This window comes from Chionomys nivalis, chromosome X (genome assembly GCF_950005125.1).
Source record: "Chionomys nivalis chromosome X, mChiNiv1.1, whole genome shotgun sequence".
Classification (NCBI taxonomy): Eukaryota; Metazoa; Chordata; class Mammalia; order Rodentia; family Cricetidae; genus Chionomys; species Chionomys nivalis.
Window position 1 is genome coordinate 112,177,301 of NC_080112.1, and position 22,539 is coordinate 112,199,839.

At 37.2% G+C, this 22,539-nt stretch overlaps 1 protein-coding gene across 1 annotated transcript in view; it reads left to right on the plus strand.

Moving 5' to 3' along the window:
• The first annotated feature begins 8,957 nt into the window (after window positions 1-8,957).
• Window positions 8,958-22,539, plus strand: part of Tenm1 (teneurin transmembrane protein 1) — an 836,340-nt gene continuing 822,758 nt past the window's right edge. The window contains exon 1 of the mRNA XM_057759068.1: window positions 8,958-9,335. The gene's annotated coding sequence lies outside the window, so the exon portion shown is untranslated. The remainder of the gene's footprint in view (window positions 9,336-22,539) is intronic.

Sequence of the window (22,539 nt, forward strand, 5' to 3'; positions counted from 1 at the left end):
ATAACAGGAACAATTCATCAAGACATAGTCTTATCCTGAACATCTATGCCCCAATACAAGAGAACCCACATATGTAAAAAAAATCACTAAAACATATATCACACATCAAACCCCACACACTAATAATAAGAGACTTTAACACTGTACCCTCACCAAGGGACAGGTCAACCAGAAAGAAACTTAACAGAGAAATAAGAGAACTGACAAATGTCATGAATCAAATGGACTTAACAGACATTTATAGAACATTCCACCCAAACACAAAAGAATATACCTTCTTCTCATCACCTCATGGAACCTTCTCTAAAATTGATCATATACTCGGTAACAAAGCAAACCTCCACAGATACAAAAAAATTGGAGTGACCCCTGTGTCTTATCAGATCATCATGGATTAAAGTTAGAATTTAACAACAATACTACTCTCAGAAAGCCTGAAATCTCATGGAAATTGAACAGTGAACTGCTGATCCACCCCTGGGTCAAGGAAGAAATAAAGAAATTAAAGGCTTTCTTGAATTCAATGAAAATGAAAGCACAACATATAGAAACCAATGGAACACTATAAGAGGAAAGTTCATAGCACTAATTGCCCACATAAAGAAAACTGGAAAAGTTCATATTAGTGACTTAATAGCACACCTGAAAGTTCTAAAAACTAAATGAAGCAGACTCACACAGAAGAAGTAGAGAACAGTAAATAATCAAATTGAGAGCTGAAATCAACAAAATAGAAGCAAAGAAAACAATACAAAGAATCAATGAAACAAAGAGATGGTTCTTGGAGAAAATGAACAAGATAGACAAACCCTTATCCAAACTAATCAAAAGGCAAAGAAATAACATCCAAATTAACAAAATCAGAAATTAAAAGGGGGACATAATAACAGACACTGAGGGAATCCAGAGAATCATTAGGTCTTACAAAAAAAAAAAAAAACCCAAAAACCTGTACTCCACAAAATTGGAAAATGTTAAAGAAATGGACAATTTTTAGATAGATATCATATATCAAAATTAAATCAAATCCTATAAACTGCAAGGAAATAGAAGCTGTCATCAAATACTTCCCAACCAAAAAAGACCCAGTGCCAGATGGTTTTAGTGCAGAATTCTGCCAGAACTTCCAAGAAGAGTTAAAATCTATGCTCCTCAAAGTGTTCCACATAATAGAAACAGAAGGGACATTGTCAAACTCTTTTTATGAGGCTACAGTTACCCTGATACCAAAACCACACAAAGACTCAAACAAGGAGAATTACAGACCACTCTCATTCATGAACATGGATTCAAAGATACTCAATAAAATACTGGCAAACTGAATCCAAGAACACATCAAAGAATTCATTCACCATGATCAAGACAGCTTCATCCCAGAAACTCAGGGCTGGTTCAACATATGAAAATCTATCAATGTAATCCATCATATAAATAAACTGAAAGAAAAAAATCATATGATCATCTAATTAGATGCTGAAAAGGCATTTGACAAAATCCAACACCCTTTCATGATAAAGATCTTGGAGGGATCAGGGATACAAGGAACATATCTAAACATAATGAAAGCAATATTCAGCAGATGACAACCAACATCAAATTAAATGGAGAGAAATTCAAAGCGATTCCACTAAAATCAGGAGCAAGACAAGGCTGTCCACTATCTCCATATCTTTTCAACATAGTTTTTGAAGTTTTAGCAATAGGAATAAGACAAAAAAAAGAAGATCAAAAGGATTCAAATTGGAAAGAAAGATATCAAACTTTTATTATTTGTAGATGATATGATAGTGTATATAAGTGACCCCAAAAACTCTACCAGAGAACTCCTACAGCTGATAAGTAACTTCAGTGATGTGGCAGGATACAAGATCAACTCAAAGAAAATCAGTAGCCCTTCTGTACACAAATGTTAAAGATGCTGAGAGGGAAATCAGAGAAACATCACCTTTTAAAATAGCCACAATAACATGAAATATCTTGGGGTAACACTAAAGGCCTATTTGACAAGAACGTTAAGTCTTTGAAGAAATAAATTGAAGAAGATACCCCAAAATGTAAATATTCCCCATTCTCTTGAATAGGTAGTATCAACATAGTGTAAAAATGGCAATCCTACCAAAAGCAATCTATAGTGTATCATGCAGTCCCCATCAAAACCCCAACTCAATTCTTCAAAGACCTTAAAAGAACAATAATCAACTTCATATGGAAAAACAAAAATCCTAGGATAGCTAAAACAATCCTGTACAGTAAAGGAACTTCTAGAGGCATCACCATCCCTGACATCAAGCTCTATTACAGAGCTACAGTCACAAAAAAACAGCTTGGTATTGTCATAAAAACAGAGAGGTTGACCAATGGAATTAAATCAAAGACCCAGATATTAATCCACACACCTCTGATCACCTGACTTTGGACAAAGAAGCTAAAATTATACAATGGATAAAAGAAAGCATCTTTAACAAATGATGTTGGCATAACTGGATGTCAACATGGAGAACAATGAAAATGATCCATATATATCCATGTGCAAAACTCAAATCCAACCACACTGAACCTGATAGAAGAGAAAGTGGGAAGTAGACTTCAATGCATGGGCACAGGAGACCACTTTCTAAATATAACCCCAATAGCACAGACACTGAGAGCAACAATAAGTAAACAGGACCTCCTGAAACTGAGAAGCATTTGTAAAGCAAAAGGCACAGTCAATAATACAAAAAAGTAGCCTACTGAATGGGAAAAGATCTTCAACAACCGCACATCAGACAAAGGTCTGATCTCCAAAATATATAAAGTACTCAAGAAATTTGACATTAAAATTCTAAATAACCCAATTAAAAAATGGGTTACGGAAACTAAAAGAATTTTCTCAATGGAAGAATATCAAATGGCCAAAATATACTTAAGGAATTGTTCAACATCCTTAGGTATCAGGGAAATGCAAATCAAAACCACTCTGAGATACCATTTTACACATGTCAGAATGGTTAAGATCAAAAACACTAATGATAGCTTATGTTGGAGAGGATGTGGAGTAAGAGGAACACTCATCCATTGCTGGTGGAAATGTAAATTTGTACAACCACTTTGTAAATCAGTATAGCAGTTTCTCAGAAAATTGGGAATCAACCAGCTTCAGGATCCAGCAATACCACTCTTGGGCATATACCCAAAAGATGCTCAATCATACTACAAATGCATTTGTTCAAATATGTTCATAGCAGAATTATTTATAATAGCCAGAACCTGGAAACAACCTAGATTCCCCTCAACCAAAAAATGAATAAAAAAAATGTGGCACATTTACACATTATAGTACTACTTAGCAGTAAAAATAATGACATTTTGAATTTTGCATGCAAATGAATGGAATTAGAAAACACTATCCTGAGTGAGGTAATCCAGACCCAAAAAGATGAATATGGTATGTACTCGCTCATAAGTAGATTCTAGCTATAAACAAAGGACATTGAGTCTATAGTTCATGATCCTAGAGAAGCTAAGTTATAAGGTGAACCCAAAGAAAAACATATATAGACCCACCTGGAAACTGGAAACAAACAAGATTGCCTGAGAAAATTGGGACCAAGAGGGTGGGAGGAGAAGGGAGGGTAGAATGGGAAGAGGAAGGAAGAAGAAGAGGGTTGAGAAGAATTTGGGGAATGGGCTAGAGGAGATGGAGGAAGGATAGAGATGAGAGCAAAGGAAGAGATATCTTGTTTGAGGGAGCCATTATAAGATTAATGAAACCAGGCTCTAGAGAAATTCCCAGGAATCCACAAGGATGACCCCGCCTAAGACCCTAACCAATAGAGAAGGGGCCTGATCTTGACTTGCCCTGTAATCAGACTGATGATTATCTTAAATATCACCATAGTACATTCATCCAGCAACTGATGGAAACAGAGGGAGAGACCCACATCGGAACACTAGACTGAGCTCCTAATGTCCAGTTGAAGAGTGGACGTAATGAGAATATGATCAAAGAGGTCAAGACCATGATGGGTACACCCACTGAAACAGTTTACCTGAACTAATAGAAGCTCACCAACTCCAGCCAGACTGGGAAGGAACAAGCATAGAACCAAACTAGTTCCTCTGAATATGGTTGACAGTTGCATGGTTGGGGCAGACTGAGATGCCACTAGCAGTGGCACCAGGATTTATTACTACTGCATGTACTGGCTTTTTGAGACCCTATTGTCTTTGGATGGATACTTTGCTCAGCCTAGATATAGTAGGGAGTGCCTTAGACCTTCCACAAAGCAATGTGCCTTACCCTCTCTGAGGATTAGATGGGGGTGGGGTGGGAAGTTTGTGGAGGGAATGAAAGAGGGGAAGGGAGTGGAAACTTGGATTGCTATTTTTAAAAAATATCTAATACATTTTCAAAAATTAGTGGAATCTAGGACATTGACCTTGTTGCTAAGAAAGAAAATAAAAATAGTTTTGTGAGAAAAAAAAAACAACAAAGAAAAATCTCCATGTCATTTTTAGTGAGCTGGCAGCCCAAAGAAAAATCTACTTTTAGAAAGGCTTGCCTGGTTACAGAAGACAGACAGTTCAGTCTCCATATCCTCCATTACCAGGAGTTTATCAGAGTCAACCTCATAGATCCCAGAGAGTTTCCACTACACTAAGTTTCCACATAGCCCTCCCCCAATGCCCTCTAATTTCAGTCTTCTCTCCCTACACTCTCTTCCTCTATCGCCTCACACCTGCTCCCTCCTATTCTCATCTTGACCTGCCTGCAGTTCACCTGCAAAATCTATTCTATTTCCCCTTTCTAGGGAGATCCATGCATCTTCTCTTGAGACCTCCTTGAGTCTGTGGATTGTAGGATGATTATCCTTTACTTTATAGCTAACATGCACTTGTGAGTACATAACATGTTTGTCTTTCTAATTTTGGGTTACTTCACTCAAGATGATGCTTTGCCTGAAAATTTTATGGTGTCATTCTTTAAATGATTAAGTAATCCTCCATTATCAAAATGTACCACATTTTCTCTACTCATTCTTTGACTGAGGGGTATCTCGGCTGTTTCTAGTTACTGGATATTATGAATAAAGCCACTAAGAACATAGCTGAACAACTGTACTTGAGGTAGAATGTATTATCATTTGGGTATATGCCCAAGAGTAGTATAACTGGGTCTTGCGATAGATTGAGTGCCACCTTTTTAAGTAAGAAACATACTAATTTCCTTTGAGGCTAAACAAGTTTTCACTCCCACCATAATAGGTCTGCCTTTATATGTTACTTGGTTTTTTCCCCTTGCAGCTTTTAATAGTATTTCTTTGTTCTGTATGTTTAGTGTTTTGGTTATTTTGTGAAGCCATATATTTTTTAAATTCCTATCAAATTATTTGAATAATATAAACTAAGCAAATAGAAATTATGTGCTTTATTCTAGTTGCTTATGTTTCCCTTTAGATTGGCCATTCTGAAACTAGCAAATTAGTGTTTTCTTGTCATAATTTCCACATTTGAAGTGTAAATGCATGGTCTTATGTGCAAAACTACCTGAATATTCTATGATTTCTAGTGGTATAAATGTATGTAGAGGATCTCTAACATTGGAGAAATGCTTTGTGAAATATACCTACAATATCAAGATATCGAACTATATAATCAATGTATCAGTCCTTAGGATAAGGGAGAATTGTGGCATAGCCTTTTGTACTCTGTTAGAATAGAAAACAATGCTTGGAAGTTAGCACAGAAAAAGATGTGCACACCAGTAAAGGAAGGAACAAAGTACAAAAATGAGAGAAAAATGTAAAAGAAAAGGCAATAGAGATGAAATACTTTATTGGTTAAATACACAGCTGAAAGGCCAGGAACTTGAATCTCCATGTATTAAATCTTTAGGTATTCACTGGCTCTTCTCCAGTGTCTTAAAAAACTAACAGCCAGAGAAAGAGTGAGATATTCATAGTTTTAAATCCAATATTCCATTCCCATGATTGGCAGGGGTTTCCAATTTTCTGTTTTGTTACAATTTTCTCTCTAATGGGGAACTCTTTCAAAACTTAATCACCGATTACACAATTTCCTTAGATTCAGCAATATTTCCAGTCGATAAATTCACTGACTAGATGTTTCTCTTTCCCGGTTCAGAAACACAGACAGACAGACAGACAGACAGACAGACAGACACACACACACACACACTCTCTCTCTCTCTCTCTTTAATGTTCTAATGTGAGGGTTGAGGATGTGTCCTATAAGTTTTATTTGAATTGTTTTCCCTTCCGTAGTTAAGGGTTTGGGTAGCTAGAAATATAGAATCTTTTTTTCTAAGTTTTATAAAATTATCTCTTTTTATATGAACAACTTGTTTGTCTTGAAGTAAGGTAGTGGCTTTTAGAAGTATTATTTATTTGCTGAAGGCAAGACAGGTTTATACTCACTCTTCCTTACAGTTTTAAACATCCCAACAGAGAGACCACAGAGAAAGCAGTTGCCCCTTGTTTTTCATCTTTTTTTTTTCTTTGTTGGAAAGGTAATAGGGCGGGACTGGAGGTGCCTGTATTTTGAGCAGCAACGATCCAAATGATTGCTTGTAGCTGAAGATAGCTTTGGAAAGAGAGCGATGGGAATAGGTGCTTTTATTATTACTCTCCCATCCCAAAATGTTCAGATCCCAATACTACCAACCCTCTCTGGTGTGATGGGCCACCGATGCTCCCTTTGCAAAAATCTGTATCAAAAGCAGGAAAGATGGGACGATATGGTGCTAACATCTCCCCCTGGCGTCACCCGATACTACCTCTTTTTTTTTTTCTCTCTCTCTTTTTCTTTCTTTCTTTCCTTCTTTTTTATTTGGAAACTGAAAGCTGTTCCTTTGCTCTGGAGTGCAGGGATCATACATTCCGGAAGCTGTCCGCTGGCAGCTGTGACCACCCTGGGAGAAGAACAGCTGGAAGCTTTGATGCACCGCAACATCAACTCTTCCGGTTAATTAGCGCCAGCCACAGCTCCAAACGTGCCTTACTGCAACCCCTAGTGGGCTCCCAAGGCAGCAATAGCTGGTCGTTCTGCCGGTGTGTTCTTGCAGAGGAAAATTAAAAAGTATGCGTGCACGCAAGCGTATTTACACACAACCTTCTTTTGCACTCAAGAAAAACATCAGTAAATGTCTTTAGGTCAAAAACACCGTGACTCCTGGCGATAATCATTTCTTTAGCTTGAGGTAGAAAGACCCCAGGAACACAAACCGGGCTTGCAAGCCCTGATGCGCTCCCAGTGCCTGGATGTTTCTGGGGATGAGCTGTAGGGTTAGCGCTTGGGAGTCTGCAAAGACTCATGTTCTTTTTCCAGTTGATGCTGCTCCCCTAGCTAAGCATTTGGTATCTCCCACGGTCTCTTGCTTTCCCTTGGAAGCCTGGCAGAAGGCAGTTATGGGCGTCGCCGGCGCCCTTCCCGGAACAGTAAAGGCTTCTTGGAGATGGCGCCAAAGCCTCCCCACTTCAGTCACATCTGGTCCAGCCATGCAGATGTTAGCGGTTGGAGAGTGCCTCCTTGCGAGGCGCCCCAAAGTCTCGAGCATGCCCAGTGAGTCTCCTAAAGCTCCCCAAGCGAGTTTCTGGGTGTGCAGATTCCACTTCTCCGCTTTTTCGAGGAAGCTGGAGTGGGTGGAAAGGGAGGGATCCCAGGCTTGGGGCAGGGGAGTAGGTTCGCTTGGGTTAGTGCCCTCTTGCCCAGCTAGGTGAGGGATAAAGCTGTTTGGGGAAGCCGGGTGCCAGAATGGCCAAGCACAGTAGGATTAAGAGAGTCTTCTACACACACACACACACACACACACACACACACACACACCCTGTTCTTTGAGGATATTGTTAGGGCTGACCTGTCTTTGTGGTCCCTTGGTGCACTGGGGTCATAGTGTCAATGGATGACAGTTTGGAGTTGCTCTCTACACAACACCAGTGAGAGCTTTTGGGTACCCTAGTACCACATTCACCTGCTTGGCTTTTCTGAAGAGCAAGAAGAATAGGACATTAAGAGGAACCCATAAACAAACCCCCCTTTGGGGTTTATCCCATACACACTAAAGTTATACTGGCAAGAGACTTCTCAAATTTCTAAGCTGGTCCTGAAGCTTTAGGCAATGAAGCTGGTAATGGAGAGTTTTAGCGCGTATGTTCGTGTATGTGTGTGTGTGTGTGTGTGTGTGTGTGTGTGTGTGTTCGCGCGCGCGCCTGCTTGTCTGCTTATGCATATCATGAATGGGAAATACTGTCCCGGGTTGATTCTGAGATTAACAAATACTACTTCGAAGTCTCCATTCCACCTCATCTTCGAGAGAAAATAATAATAAATGCTGGTCATTTGAGAAGAGAAATTGTCCTAGTGTGGTCTGAAATCAAAATTTTGTTTGTTCATATTGCCTTTTGCTCTGGTACCGAGCTTTTTCCTGCTCTCTCCACCCTCAAACACTCCTGATCATTCTCAGTTCCACTTCCCTTCCTCTGCTTGTTACCTGCTCCTTCAGTCCTCCTCCTCCAGCTCCTCCCAGCTCAACCCCCACCTCCCGGGGCTCAGCTGCGGCTAAAACCTGGAGTCTTGGGGAAAAGAAAAAAGAAGAAGAAAAAAAAAAAAAGCCTAGGCTGTGAAGCTGTCAAACCGGGCATGCTCAGTAGACAGGGCAGGTTTTTTGGTCTCGAGTAGCGGAGAAACATTTTTTGCACAAGCGCGACCAGCCTTAGAGCGCGGCGGCGGCGGCCACGGCAACATCAGCACAGCCATCAGCGGTGCAGACGCCGGGCACCCGGGAGCGCGGCGAGCTCCGGCTCAGCCTGGAGTTTATCTTCCAGTGCCCCGAGGCTTAGCATACCTCTTTTGATCTCCCTTTTCTCCTCCTCCTCCTCCTCTCTCTCTCTCTCTCTCTCTCTCTCTCTCTCTCTCTCTCTCTCTCTCTCTCTCACACACACACACACACACACAAATTTCATTTCGCATACACATATGTATACACACTAGCTTGAAGAAAAGAATAACAACAAAAACAAAAGAAAAAAAAAAGGCGACCCGGGAGCGAACACCCTCCTGGCAGCGATCGTCCGCTGGCAAAGATAGTAGCCAGGTTCGGTTCTTGCCCCCAAGCGACCGCGGGCTGAGAGCGCCGCCGCCGCCAGCTGGAGGAGAGCGATGCGGGGGCCCGAGCGGCAGCTCGAACAGTAATGTGGATTTACAGTCATTTCCCGCAGGAACCAGCAAAGACGCCCGAAGTCCAGGGCACTTTCAGCACCGAGCGGAGCTGAGCACCTGGCGAGGAGGCGGGGGACCGCACCTGAGGACACCACTAAAACTTGCGCCTGGACTCGGTAGGTCCTTTTCTTCTGGATCTTACTTCCTTCCCTCTTTATCCTGCCTATCTTCCACCCCAAGGACTCCGGGCGAACTTCCCCTCTAGAATGCGGTTGCGGATGGTGACTTCTGGTCGGGAGAAGCTGGTTGCGCCGGTTCTGGGACTCCTGATGGAGGAAACAGAGCCTACGCAACCTTCTCTCCAGATCACGTTTTGCCCCAGGGATCTGGACCACTAAGGAGAGATGGGAGGTTGGCCTTGTTGTCAGTTCAAGCTTCCAACAGGCCCTAGGGACACTGTCCTTCCAAGGTTTGGTGGGTTTCCCAGGTGGCACTTTTGCCAACCAACTCCTTCAGTACTGTTAAGAGGGCTGCTAGCCTCCGCTTTCGCGCAGACCAAGGCACTCTAACAAGTGGACCAAGATGCTTGGAGTGGCAGGTGGAAAGAGTCTATCCAAAAAGAAAGGAGACAATCACCTCCTGCATTCCTTCCACCTGGAGCATCCACCAGGGTTCTGCCACTCTGGGTCACCTCCTACCATCTCTGTAGATACCCAGGGGCTAGAATGCACTATAAAACCTGTTTGCTTCTGAACTGGTATTCCAACCTCACTCAGGGGGTTCGAGTTCTTGGGGATTGCCAGGACCCTCATTGAGGCCCCACCCAATGTGTCTTCTTACACCCCAATCTGTGTCAAAGGAAATAATCATTACTGGGCACTGAGTGCTTCAATAGCCGTCGGTGTTGGCTTTAACTATGCGCTCATCTGTGCGGGATTGTGTGTTTTTGCGTTTCTTACTGAAAACGTGGTGTCTGGAATCCAGCCACGGCTAGTACATCTGCCGAGAGCCAAGCACCCGCTAGGCATGCCTGGGGAAATGTAACCTCAGCTTCTCCCATTCCAGGAACAGGCGTGTTGCCAATTCAGTTTTAAGATGCTTTGCCTAGAGGTGCGGAAGGCAGCCCTAATGCTACTTGGTGAGTGGATGAGCTCGCAGTCAGTAACCTATTTAAACATTTCTGCAAAAGGGGTGCAGCTGATGTTTACAATTGCAGAGACAGCCGATCTCACTCCACTAGTGGATGTCCTCTCCACGTCCGTTTCACCACTGGGAGAGTAGGGGCGGGGGCCTGAGCTGGCTTGTAGCTAGTACTTGCCATAGGCAGCTTTGGGTTTAGCAGATCTGCATCACTGCTACTGGAGATATGCTAATATGGTAGAAAAACTCTACCCCTTCGGTACAAAGCAATTGTTCAGAATATGCCTCAAAGTTCACAGGCTTTTCTGAGCACAATAACCCAGTTGTGTATTTATAGTGGTCCAAAGAAACATGAAGAGAAGTTCTCTGTGTCACAGAAGAGAAATTAGATGTCATTTGAATGTAGAGACCAAAAGGAAATGAAATGCCCCAGTGAACTTTAATAGGTATCATTAGATAAACATTTAATTGATCGTATTTGCGGTAAGGATTGCAGGCAGTTTCCTTGAATTTGAGATTGTTGCTCTATGATTATAATTAGCAAGCCAAGTACTCTGCACTGAAAGCATCAATTGCTACTTTAGTCTGTTTCATGAAGACATTGCAAATGTCTGCTCTATTGTATCTTTGGCTGAAAGAAAATCACTACCTCTCTTCCTCCTCTCAAATCTTCTGACCTGTAGCAGAGGGTACTGGAACAGTGACAAGCAACAGTACAACCTAAAAGGGGAAAGCTCCTTTTAAATGAAGAGACTATCCACAGCTTTAAGTTCTACTCAGTAATTATTCTGCACTTGTTTACTTGCTACCCCTGCACTGCACATCTTCAAATATCTGGGGTGGGGTGCAGAAGGCTTCATATGACCTCTAAAGTAGGTACTGGAATAGCAAAATCCAAGTTTTGACATTTTTATTCCAATTTTCAAGACTTTTTCAATGTTCTATAAAAGAATTTACCATTGCAAAGTTCTTAAAGGATAGTTAAAAGGTTTCAGGTATGCTACAATAAGGTGGCAAACTTTTGATACAAATGAAATAAAGTCATGATGTGCATTTGCAAAGTGGTTCTGGTCATTTATAAAATGAGCCCATGATCTAGATGTTAATTAAAACTTTGCAGGTTGTCCAACATAATTTTAAAAATCAGGTGTCTCTGCAAAACAACTACATAAAGGAATATTTAACAGTTTCATAATGACAATAACAAAATTCACTTTCTAGAACAATGACAAAAATTAGGGATAAACACTTGGGATTAGATGATATGGTATTTGATTTTACATCTAAGATTCTATTATGGATTAAGAATAGATAGGCATATCATTTGATAATTATAGAGAGTGGCGTAAAAGAAAACATTGTTTTGCAGAATCATGGTGCTGTAATGATTGTTAACTGAGTGTCCAAATATTCAACATACAGGTGTACTAAAAGGGAAAATCATAGTGTATGGAATTATCAGCTCCTTCAACAACCCAATTCAAAGTTTGGATGTTCTAAAAGTCTCAGTGTTTGAGTTCAGCTATCATATGTGTAAATAGCATTGACATGCTCACAGCTTCCTTTATGATCATTGTGTCTTTCTTCCACCCTTTATATAGTTTCTTGCTGAAAGAGAAATATATAGCAGTCACATTTATTCTGTATGATACTATCTTAAATGATGAAACTGAAAATTATTATTTGATGTTGCTTTTGAAAATAAAAGCCTATTGGAAATTTATTTTCTGTGACAATCTTAAAATCCTTGTAAGTGAGAAATTTTAGTGACAATTAACATAACAAAATATTTTTTTACATTCTACATTGGAGATATGCTTTCAGAATTCATGGGGGAAATTTTAGTGACAATTAACAAAAAATTTTTTTCATATTCTACTTTGGAGATAGGTGTTTAGAATTTATGTAATATTTTCATGAAGCTCGCTTTTGCAGAAAGTCTGTTAGCTTCAGATTTAAGTAAAGCTATTAAGTCTTCAATGTACATTATGATTGATCAATTCCCTAAGGTTTCCTAAATATGTTAATCTGTTAGTTATGAATATATTTACTTATGTATGACTTGAGGTCAAGGTAAGACTGGTACTTTGAGTACCTGACTCAAAGATAGTTCTTTTTTAATTAAAATATTTTATCACACTGTTGATATTTGTTCCCTACTCGCGTGCACTCGCTTCTTCGTGCGCGCGTGCGTGCACACACACACTTCCTTGGAAGGATTCTTGTGTGAACATCATTCATTGGACATAAAACACAAAAGCTAATTTTATTAAAGTGTTTTATGTGTATGTGTGTATATTTCTTAATTTTCTGTCAATTTTAAACCTGAATAATCATTTATCATGCGGAAGGAAATCAGAATTGGATTACTAGGACAACTACAGGCAGATGAAATGATAAAATCTATTACATCATGAAGAATTTTACAATTCTGATTACCGGTATATATCCATAACTTTGAAAGTGAGTGCTATTATAAAAATTAAAAGAATTCAAATTTCAGAATTGCTCACATAAACAATAACTGATTTCAGTTACCTGCAGATTCTACTAGATTATATTATTTTATTTAATGGAGATTGAAATTTTTTCCTACCTTAAGAAAATATCCTTCTCACCTAATATAATACTTAGCCGTTATTGGTAAAATTAAATTAATGCATGACTCACATGCCTTAATGTGTTATTTATATTTCTTTTGTTTCTTTTTTTCTGTTGATTCCTGTTAAGCAGCAGAGAGTAAGTACCAATCTGCGCCATGCAGTTAGAGCAGGTGAATGCTATTAAAGGCTGTGCACAGTTTTTGATTATTGAGAACAACATGGATGGTTCAACTACAGCTGTCTCTTTAGTAACAGTGTTCTCTTATGCAGCTTATATTATGTATAGTGATATTGTAGTTTTATACACATGATGTGGTATGGTTCAAAAAAGACACAGATATTGCTTACATTTAAAACTCATGGAAAAGAGGACTAGAAAAATTGAAATATGGTGGTATAAACTGAAAATTATTGCAAAACATTTATGTTAATTTATCTGTGAATATTGTCACATACAATTTAAGTAAGCTAGTTTTACTTAGTGATAGCAAACAAATTTATGGATGATGACCATCACTGATATTTTAAAAATACTAACATTTAAGAAAATTTAAAACTATTAAATTCTTATGTAACTTCAATACTTATTTCTAGACCTGAAACTATAATCTTGGATAATTTACAACTTTAAAAAATATTCTGAATTGAACTTCCTGCCCAAGCACCTACTTTTGGTAAACAATAGCATATGGTAAATTGTGCATATATGCCAAATGACCACTACCTCCCGGATGATGTTTTTAATGTGATGTAATGATTCTGAAATATTGGATTTTCCTCTGCTACCCTAATCTAGCTGTAAGAGTGAAGTTAATTAGAAAATCAACACATCAATATGTGTTTGGAATCATTTTCTGGATTAATGGATTATCTTTGTAAAGCTATTTTTCTGGAGCCTTCTTATTTTTGTTTCTCTCAGGTCTGCAACACAATTAATATGTTTTCTGGATATTTATGATTTTATCTGAGTCTCCATGTAAGACCCAAATGTGTGCATGCAACATTCCAACAGCCAAGGGTTTGGGACAATTGAAATTAACTTCTGGTTGATTGAAACAATGTTTTACTCAGTGTCTGAATGTTTTGGAGTCATTTAACATGTTGATGACTATCAATACCTTTGTAGAAAAAGAAAATAAGTAAAACGAAAAAATATGTATAAAATATCTTCAACACTTTTGAATTTCTATGAGATACACAATAAACCAAATTTCATCCTAGAGCCTTCTACGAATTATATGAGATACCACTGGCATTGCCAAACTATTACAAAATCAAAAATAAACCAACTGGCCTTTACAAGAAGCCAGAAAATGCAAAACTTTTTAAATCTTCAATTCTTTACCTTCCGCCCCCAGGGATTTAACAGTTTCAAAGTTAACAGGTTTGATATGTTAGCGTCTCATGATTTCCTATTCCTCATTTCCCAATAGTCTTTCTATTGCCAAGAAAACTAGATGGGACAGACAACTGGGAGTTACACATTCAGGACAGGAACTTCCTTTTTAATTTTAAGTTAGCTTGTTGGTCCCTGAAAGTAACTGTAAAGGTTGTAGAATTGAACTTGTCAGAAATAAGTGATTAAGCAGGACAAAACATCAGCCATTTTTCTTAAGATTTTACTTGCAAACCTCTTCTATACCTACTCAATCAGTTTTAAAAAAATAGTCACAGAAATAGAGGTTTGATTTGACATTCTTATTGGTATTTATGTATTCTACAAAACATTTTTGTTCTATTAGAACATTCAGAGCTGTAAAATAGTTTTGTAATAGCTATTACATTGAAAAATATGGTTTTTTCTAATTATGATTCTGTAGACTTTGAAGAACCCTATTTAGTGATCACAGTAATCTAAATACAAGTGGTGTTTGAATTTTTGGGTACAATTGGTTAGTTTTCCTTTTAAAATAGAAATACAATTCTGTTAAAATATCTATAATCTATTTTTCTTTTTATTAGAGACCAAATGTATTTCAATGCGTTTATTTGAAATTCAGAAAGGAGTCATTTTACCCATCACTATAAAGCATACTGAATGTTTTAATTTTAATTAACTGTCACTTGATAAGTAGTCGACAATGAGGAAATTGCCTTTTAATATTTCTCATATTTTGTTGTAACAATTTTGTGGCTGATTACAACTTATGAAATTGAATTTTGGAATCATAGTCTCTAATATGAGCTGAACTGAAGCCTATGCTGTCTTTTGCAATACCTGCTGTAGGTTCTGAAAATCGAATGGATTTTCTTATGAAATATTGTTTCAAACGAATTTTTTTTATATTATGGCTAAGAAAAAGCAATTTTTCAGTGAGAATTGTTGTAATGAAAAAGAAATGTTTGGTTGTCTTATAAGGGTCAGAAGGTCTTTTATGTATTAAATGCAGCCATTTAAAATGCAAATATCCTAGACAGAATTATTGTATGATAGATTAGGACAGTTATTTAATGCTTTAGAAAAGCAATTATTTGCATTTCTATCTCATAGACAATATTGGGAATATCAGTTTACTATTGCTGAATTTTGAATTGTATGTATTTTATTAGCTGTTTTGTTGGTGTTTGCTTGTTTGAGCTATAGCTGTATAATTACAAAAACAAAAATTAGGTCATTTGTCACTGATGAACTTGCAAAGTTCCTAACACCTGAATCTATTGCATCCTGTTGATTTCCTCTAAACTTTATGTAAATACTTGACATTTGGGGGAATAATGAAATAATCAGTATATTAGCTGTATGACTCATAATATCTGATCAGTCGTTCTGTGTTGTATACTCAGGTTTAAAGGAGTTATAGCTTTCATTTCTATTTTCAAATATGATATACTTACTATTCAATTGTTTTCCTATTTAGGTGAAATATATTATAAATATTTACTGTGCTGGTGCAGATATAGTCACTCTCAGTAGAATTCAAATATGGTTATATTCAAGGAAGTCATTTTCATTTTTTTGGAATTAGTTTAGCGTTTTTAGCTGCCTATATGAAATGAAGATTTGTATATTGGCCAAAAGAAAAGTAAATGATTCTCCATTTGCATACTTCAGGGAAAATCTTATTACTGACTAAGGTCAAAGAGAAAAATTTCCAGTTGCATGGTTTTGCATAATTGGTGGATCTTAAGTGTGTCTATTTCATCTAATGTCTCTATCTGGTTTAGACACCTGTCAAAGAGAAGGTGCCAGATTAGGTGGACAATTGGTTTATTAGATATCACCATCCCTGAATCCCAGCTGCATGCAGACATTTAAAGAAATATCTTCAGTTGTTCAGCTAAAATAGAAAAAAAAATGATACTACAGATGGGCGATCTCAATAATCCAGATTTTTTTCAGGTACATTTAAAATTAAATGTCCTAAGAGATGATTAATTCAGGAAAGTTATTGATAATGAACTCATCTTATGCTACACATCCTTTGCACCCATGATGATGCCTTATTAAAGGTGTCTTAATCTTGCTAATTACCACCTGTGTTTAAATATAGAGGTATATAAATATACTACAACCACACAGTGGCTGGAAGCATTCTAAACCTGAATTTTTGCCTCTATTCCTAGCTAACTTAGTTCCTAACAACAAAATGTTTCTGATCAGCATTTTCAATTTATAATCTGTGCATTATGTCCCCTACTTTTAATGCTAATGATTTTCTTTTCTAAAGCTGTTTTGCTTAATTGCAAACGTTTGAAAGATATTGATGTGATATCTGCTCAGTTAAGTAGCCCCAAAATGTGTGTGTTGATGTGTAAGGATGAAATTGTTTTCTGTGGAGAGTATTTATTAAACATATGTACATTTTCACACCAACTTTGAGAGCATTGTGTACAGAAATGTATCTCCTCTGTTTGCTTATTGTAGAGTTTTAAAGAATATGCTTCTGTGACTGAGCCTCATTGCATCTGTAAAGATGTAAGCAACATAGGACAACAGCGGCACAATTGCTAGGCAAGTCAAGTAAAGAAATTCATTTTGAGAAGATAGTTTTGATTTTACTAATGAGATCTAGTGAACTTAAGAATGAGAGCTATGCAGTTGAGTAACAGTTGGATGACACACAAATTCTCTGGACTCATAATTTTTATTTTTAAATTTATTTATGTTTATATTATATACACATGTGTGCATACATATATGCCATACATGAAGGGCAGAAGACCAAGTACAATAATAGTCAGTTTTTGACTTCCACAATGTGGTTACTGGAAATTGAACTAAGGTTGAGCATGCTGACAAATGCCTTTACCCTTTAGCCATTTTACCAGCCCTAGATTTGTGTTTTTATGGAAGGTTTACTTTGAGCTACCTCAATATAGATATTATTTTTATTTCGCATGTTTTGTGTAATAAAATCTCAACACTTAAATTTGGTTTGGAGTTCATGAAGTATTAACACAAGTTGCTTTTTATTTTTATTTTTTTGTCATTCTCTCCTATTTGAGATATTGCCTTAACAACTTGCGAAATGCAGTGCAAGGGCAATATTTTAATGGTTAATTTATCACAAAGTGGGAAATATTCACAATGTATTTTGTAAAATGCAAAATACAACATAGCTTTAAAAATGTATAAAATACAATGAAAGAACACTGATCTCACACACTCAGTAAAATACTTTGTTGCAGTATTTGGTTGCTGAAGAAGCATAACAATATAATCAATATTTACACAGAATTTAAGAACAATAGCTACACTTTCATGCATTTTCTCTAAATGCACTTTACACGTCATGTGGTGGCTTTTCTTTTACCAAACGCTTCAATTTTTTGTACATTTTGTCATACATCAAAAAAACCCACTTTTCATGAATAAAGCTTTTTGTCTGATCATTTTTTTCATATATTTGAAAATCTTTTACAAATAATTCTGTTGACCTCACTATAAAATTCATTCAAAAGACTTATCTATGGAAGACAAACATATAGGCATAATATGATTTTGTAAGGGATTCTCCAAGAGAAATAATTAGAAATTTCTGGAAGCTCAAACATGATAAACCTTTATCAAAGATGTATTGCTTATATTAATCCCGTTGTAGATTTTCTAAATTCATTAGTGTGAAATAAGTGTGTGGGTGCCCATTCTGGTCCCTAAAGGGTGTCAGATACCCTGGAACTGAGGTATGAGTGGTTGTGAGGTGCCTAATAAAGATGCTGGAAACTATAATTGGGCCCTCTAGAGGAGCAACATATGTTAATATTTGCTAAGCCATCTTTCCAGTATCCTTAAATTAATTCTTAATGGGTACCCCTGAATATTTTAGTTAGAGAGTAGGACTCACATTCTACATGGCATAAGGACAGTGAAAGGGTACAAATTAAATTAGGCACAGAGAATACCTATCAAGAACTAAAGTGTTTCATATGCAGATCTGTAGATCAGGGATCGAACATAATATTTCATTTTGTGTTCCTGCATGTACCTGATATACAGACAGTATTTAGTACTTAAGTACTGAATGGAAGAATTTTCCTGCATAGAATGTTATTCCAGAAAATGGCAATGTTCCTGATGTTTCTTTAAACCCAGGAAATTTGCTATATTTAAAAGCAGAAATTGCCTATATTGTATAAGAAATTATTGAATCAATGGTAGGTTTTGAAATAAGGTAAAGGTGACCAGTTGTCATAGTTTACTTTCCTGTTATTGGGATAAACACTATGACTAGCAGGAACTTGGTGGGGAGAGGGCTATTTAACTGACAGATTACATTAATCATTGAGGAAAGCCAGGGAAATAGCTAGAGATATGAACCAGGAGGCAGGAAAAAGGAGACAGGAACAGAATTAAAAGTCAAAGAGAAAGGTTTCTTACTGGCTTGCTCCCTGGCCCATGCTTATCTAGGCTTTTATACCACCCAAGCTTACCTGCCTACGAAAGGTGCTACTCATAGTGGCCTGGGTCCTCTTATATCAATTAGAAATCAAGAAAATGCCACAAAGACATTGCCACAAACTAAAATGATCAAAGTATTCCCGCGGTTGGAGATGCCTCTTCCCAGGTGATTTTTTTTAAATTAATTAATTAATTTAATTATTAAAGATTTCTGCCTCTTCCCCGCCACCACCTCCCATCCCCCCCCAATCAAGTCTTCCTCCCTCCTCAGCCCAAAGAGCAATCAGGTTTCCCTGCCCTGTGGGAGGTCCAAGGACCACCCACCTCCATCCAGGTCTATTAAGGTGAGCATCCAAACTACCCAGGCTCCCATAAAGCCATTACGTGCAATAGGATCAAAAACCTATTGCCATTGTTCTTCAGTTCTCAGTAGTCCTCATTGCCCGCTATGTTCAGCGAGTCCGGTTTTGTCCCATGCTTTTTCAGACCCCGGCCAGCTGGCCTTGGTGAGTTCCCGATAGAACATCCCCATTGCCTCAGTGTGTGGGTGCACCCCTCACGGTCCTGAGTTCCTTGCTCGTGCTCTCTCTCCTTCTGCTCCTCCTTTGGATCGTGAGACTTCAGTCCAGTGCTCCAATGTTGGTCTCTGTCTCTGTCTTCTTTCATCGCCTGATGAAGGTTAATATTCAGGAGGATGCTTATATGTTTTTCTTTGGGTTCACCTTCTTATTTAGCTTCTCTAGAATCACGAATTATAGTCTCAATGTCCTTTATTTATGGCTAGAAACCAAATATGAGTGAGTACATCCCACGTTCCTCTTTTTGGGTCTGGCTTAACTCACTCAGGATAGTGTTTTCAATTTCCGTCCATTTGTATGCAAAATTCAAGAAGTCATTGTTTTTTACTGCTGAGTAGTACTCTAATATGTATATATTCCATACTTTCTTCATCCATTCTTCCATTGAAGGGCATCTAGGTTGTTTCCAGTTTCTGGCTATTACAAACAATGCTGCTATGAACATAGGGCACACTCATCCATTGCTGGTGGGAATGCAAACTTGTGCAACCACTTTGGAAAGCAGTGTGGCGGTTTCTCAGGAAAGTCGGGTTCAACCTACCTCTCGACCCAGCAATACCACTATTGAGAATATACCCAAGAGATGCCCTAACATACAACAAAAGTATATGCTCAACCAGGTGATTTTTAAAAAAGATAGTTCCTGTATGGAGGACAGGTTGGATCTGATTAGAGACTGTACTTCAGGGTGCAGACCTAATGGTCACAGTGACAGTAGAGAGAAGATAAATATTTTTCTCCCCACTAATCATTAACATCCTAGACCAAACTATCATTGTTTTTAATTGGGACTAGGTAATAATATTCACAAAGATTATTATATTTATTATTGCCCCCTCTATGGTTTTCTACACAGAAACCAGTATGATTTTAAAATTTCAATAACATCCATGCTTTTTCTCATTCAGGCCTGTAAGTCAGAGCAATAAAACTTGTCACATATAAAATATAATTTATTTTTTTATATTTATTTGAAGGAAAAATTATTAAGGCCTACAAGACTCTACCTGATTTGGGTATCAGAGTATATACTGTATTTCCTATCCAACCTTGGTAAATCTTTGTATGCACTATGACTTCTGCTTTGCTGATTAAACATACTATGATTTTTGTCATCCAGGACCTTTGTGCATAGATTTTGTTATGTTTGTTTGAAATAATTTTTCCAGATTCCTATTGGTATAACTTCTCATTTTATTCACATGTTTAAAGAATTATTATTTCATCATAGCTACCTAGTCCATCTTTTGCATTGATTTCTATTGCACTCCTTCATTATCCTCTCCCCTTTTCTGTTTCTATTTTCTTCCATGTTAACTAGAATTACTCGGTATCATACTGTGTTTTTCTGTATATGTTATCACCTTCTTTAGCATATAGGCTCCATAAGGCCATTAGCTACTTGCCTTTTGTTCAGCACTACATCCATATAATCTAGAAACGTGCCCAACATGTAGTAAGTGCTTACTAAATATCAGTTTAATAAGCAAAGAGATAATAAAAATCTGATAGAATTTTAATTGGTAGAGATTTTGCAGTTTTCATCAAAACCATTAAGAATTTTGTACCTAGTGGCTATTCTTGTAGATTAGTGGTGGAGCATTTGTCTACCATATGTAAGACCGACCCTGTGTTCTACCACTAGTACTGCAAAATAATATTTTATTTTTCATTTGTCAGAGTAACTCTACTTTTGAGAATTTGTTCTAAGGAAATCACATGAAATATAAAAGAAAATTTATTAGCAAAGGTTTTTTCACCAAATTTTTTAGAGGGTAGAACAAATGTTCAACAAGGGGATTGCTAAATGATTTATGATATATTAAGAAAATGAAATATTTTATTATTACTAAAGATTATGTTTACAAATATTTATGTAAAAGGAAAATTTATATATTTTACTGGCAATTAACAAAGTTAGATAAGAAACTATATGTACTCAATATAAATGCAAAAAAAGATTGAAAATCATTGTGAAAAATTATTAAAAACAAAAAGAACTGTGTTTGGAAGAGATGGATAGGGATGGTATTTTTTCTTTTTCTTTTCTATGCTTTTAGATGTTCTATAATAGATTATTCATCTTTCATTATCAGAGTATATGCACAAGAGAAAGCGGAAACACAAAGAACAAAATAATTATTGATACATTGCAGTAAGGTGTAGATGACAGATTAGAATAAACCATTCTCGAGTGGTGGAGCTAGAGGGAGAAAAATAAATCAGATAGAATGGTTCTCTGTTCTGAGGTCCACAGGCAATTGGAATTATTGAAAGCCACTAATGCAATTTAGTCTTCATTCATTAGAGAATCAGGGAGGTCTGAGTTTATCCTGTCAGTATTTGAAGAGGATGTTAATGGAAGATTAGGCAAGTTAAGACTTATTCATATTGCTGTGAAAAGCACTAGCAATTTGCTTCACGTAAAATAGAAGTGATTACTCACTATATTTCTTTATGTCATGTAGTAAAAACAATTAAGTAAAGTTAGACTACAGATTACTTGGCAATTCAGCCACAGTCACCTCTAATGGAAAAGAAGAAAAATAGCATTGACAAATTTTGGCAGGTCTCATCATTAGAAATACCCATATTGCCAGAAAGAAAAGAAGCTGCAGCCAATAATGTAAACCTCAAAGTTCGTAGGCCCAGAGGAGAAAAGTGACAATACAGAGTGGAGCAGCATTAATTGTCTAAGAGATCATTGTAATAGGGAAACTATCTCTGTTATTAACACAATTATTTTCTACAAGGTCTTTGAGTAAATGCTTCATTAGAAAAATAGCATTTGGGTTTTCAAAGCATGGGAAGCAACACAGAGAGATAAAGTCATTCATAAAAGGAAGTAGTGACTTACATGCAACCTAAGGCCCTTGAAAAGAGAAATGGTGTTAATATAGCTGCTACGGCTAAAATGATTAAGTAATTGAATAATTATTTAAAAGAAATAAAATTGACCATTTTCTTAATTTAATAGAAATTATACTTTTGAAATCCATTGAGGATAGAAATTCTACTCATATATATCTATATTTCATATATGCATATCTATATTCATTTTTTTTTTGCTTTTTTGATACAGGGTTTCTCTGTAGCTTTGGAGCCTGTCCTGAAACTAGATCTTGTAGACCAGGCTGGCTGTGAACTCACACAGAATCCGCCTGCCTCTGCCTCCCGAGTACTGGGATTAAAGGCATGCACCACCACTACTCAGCTTCTG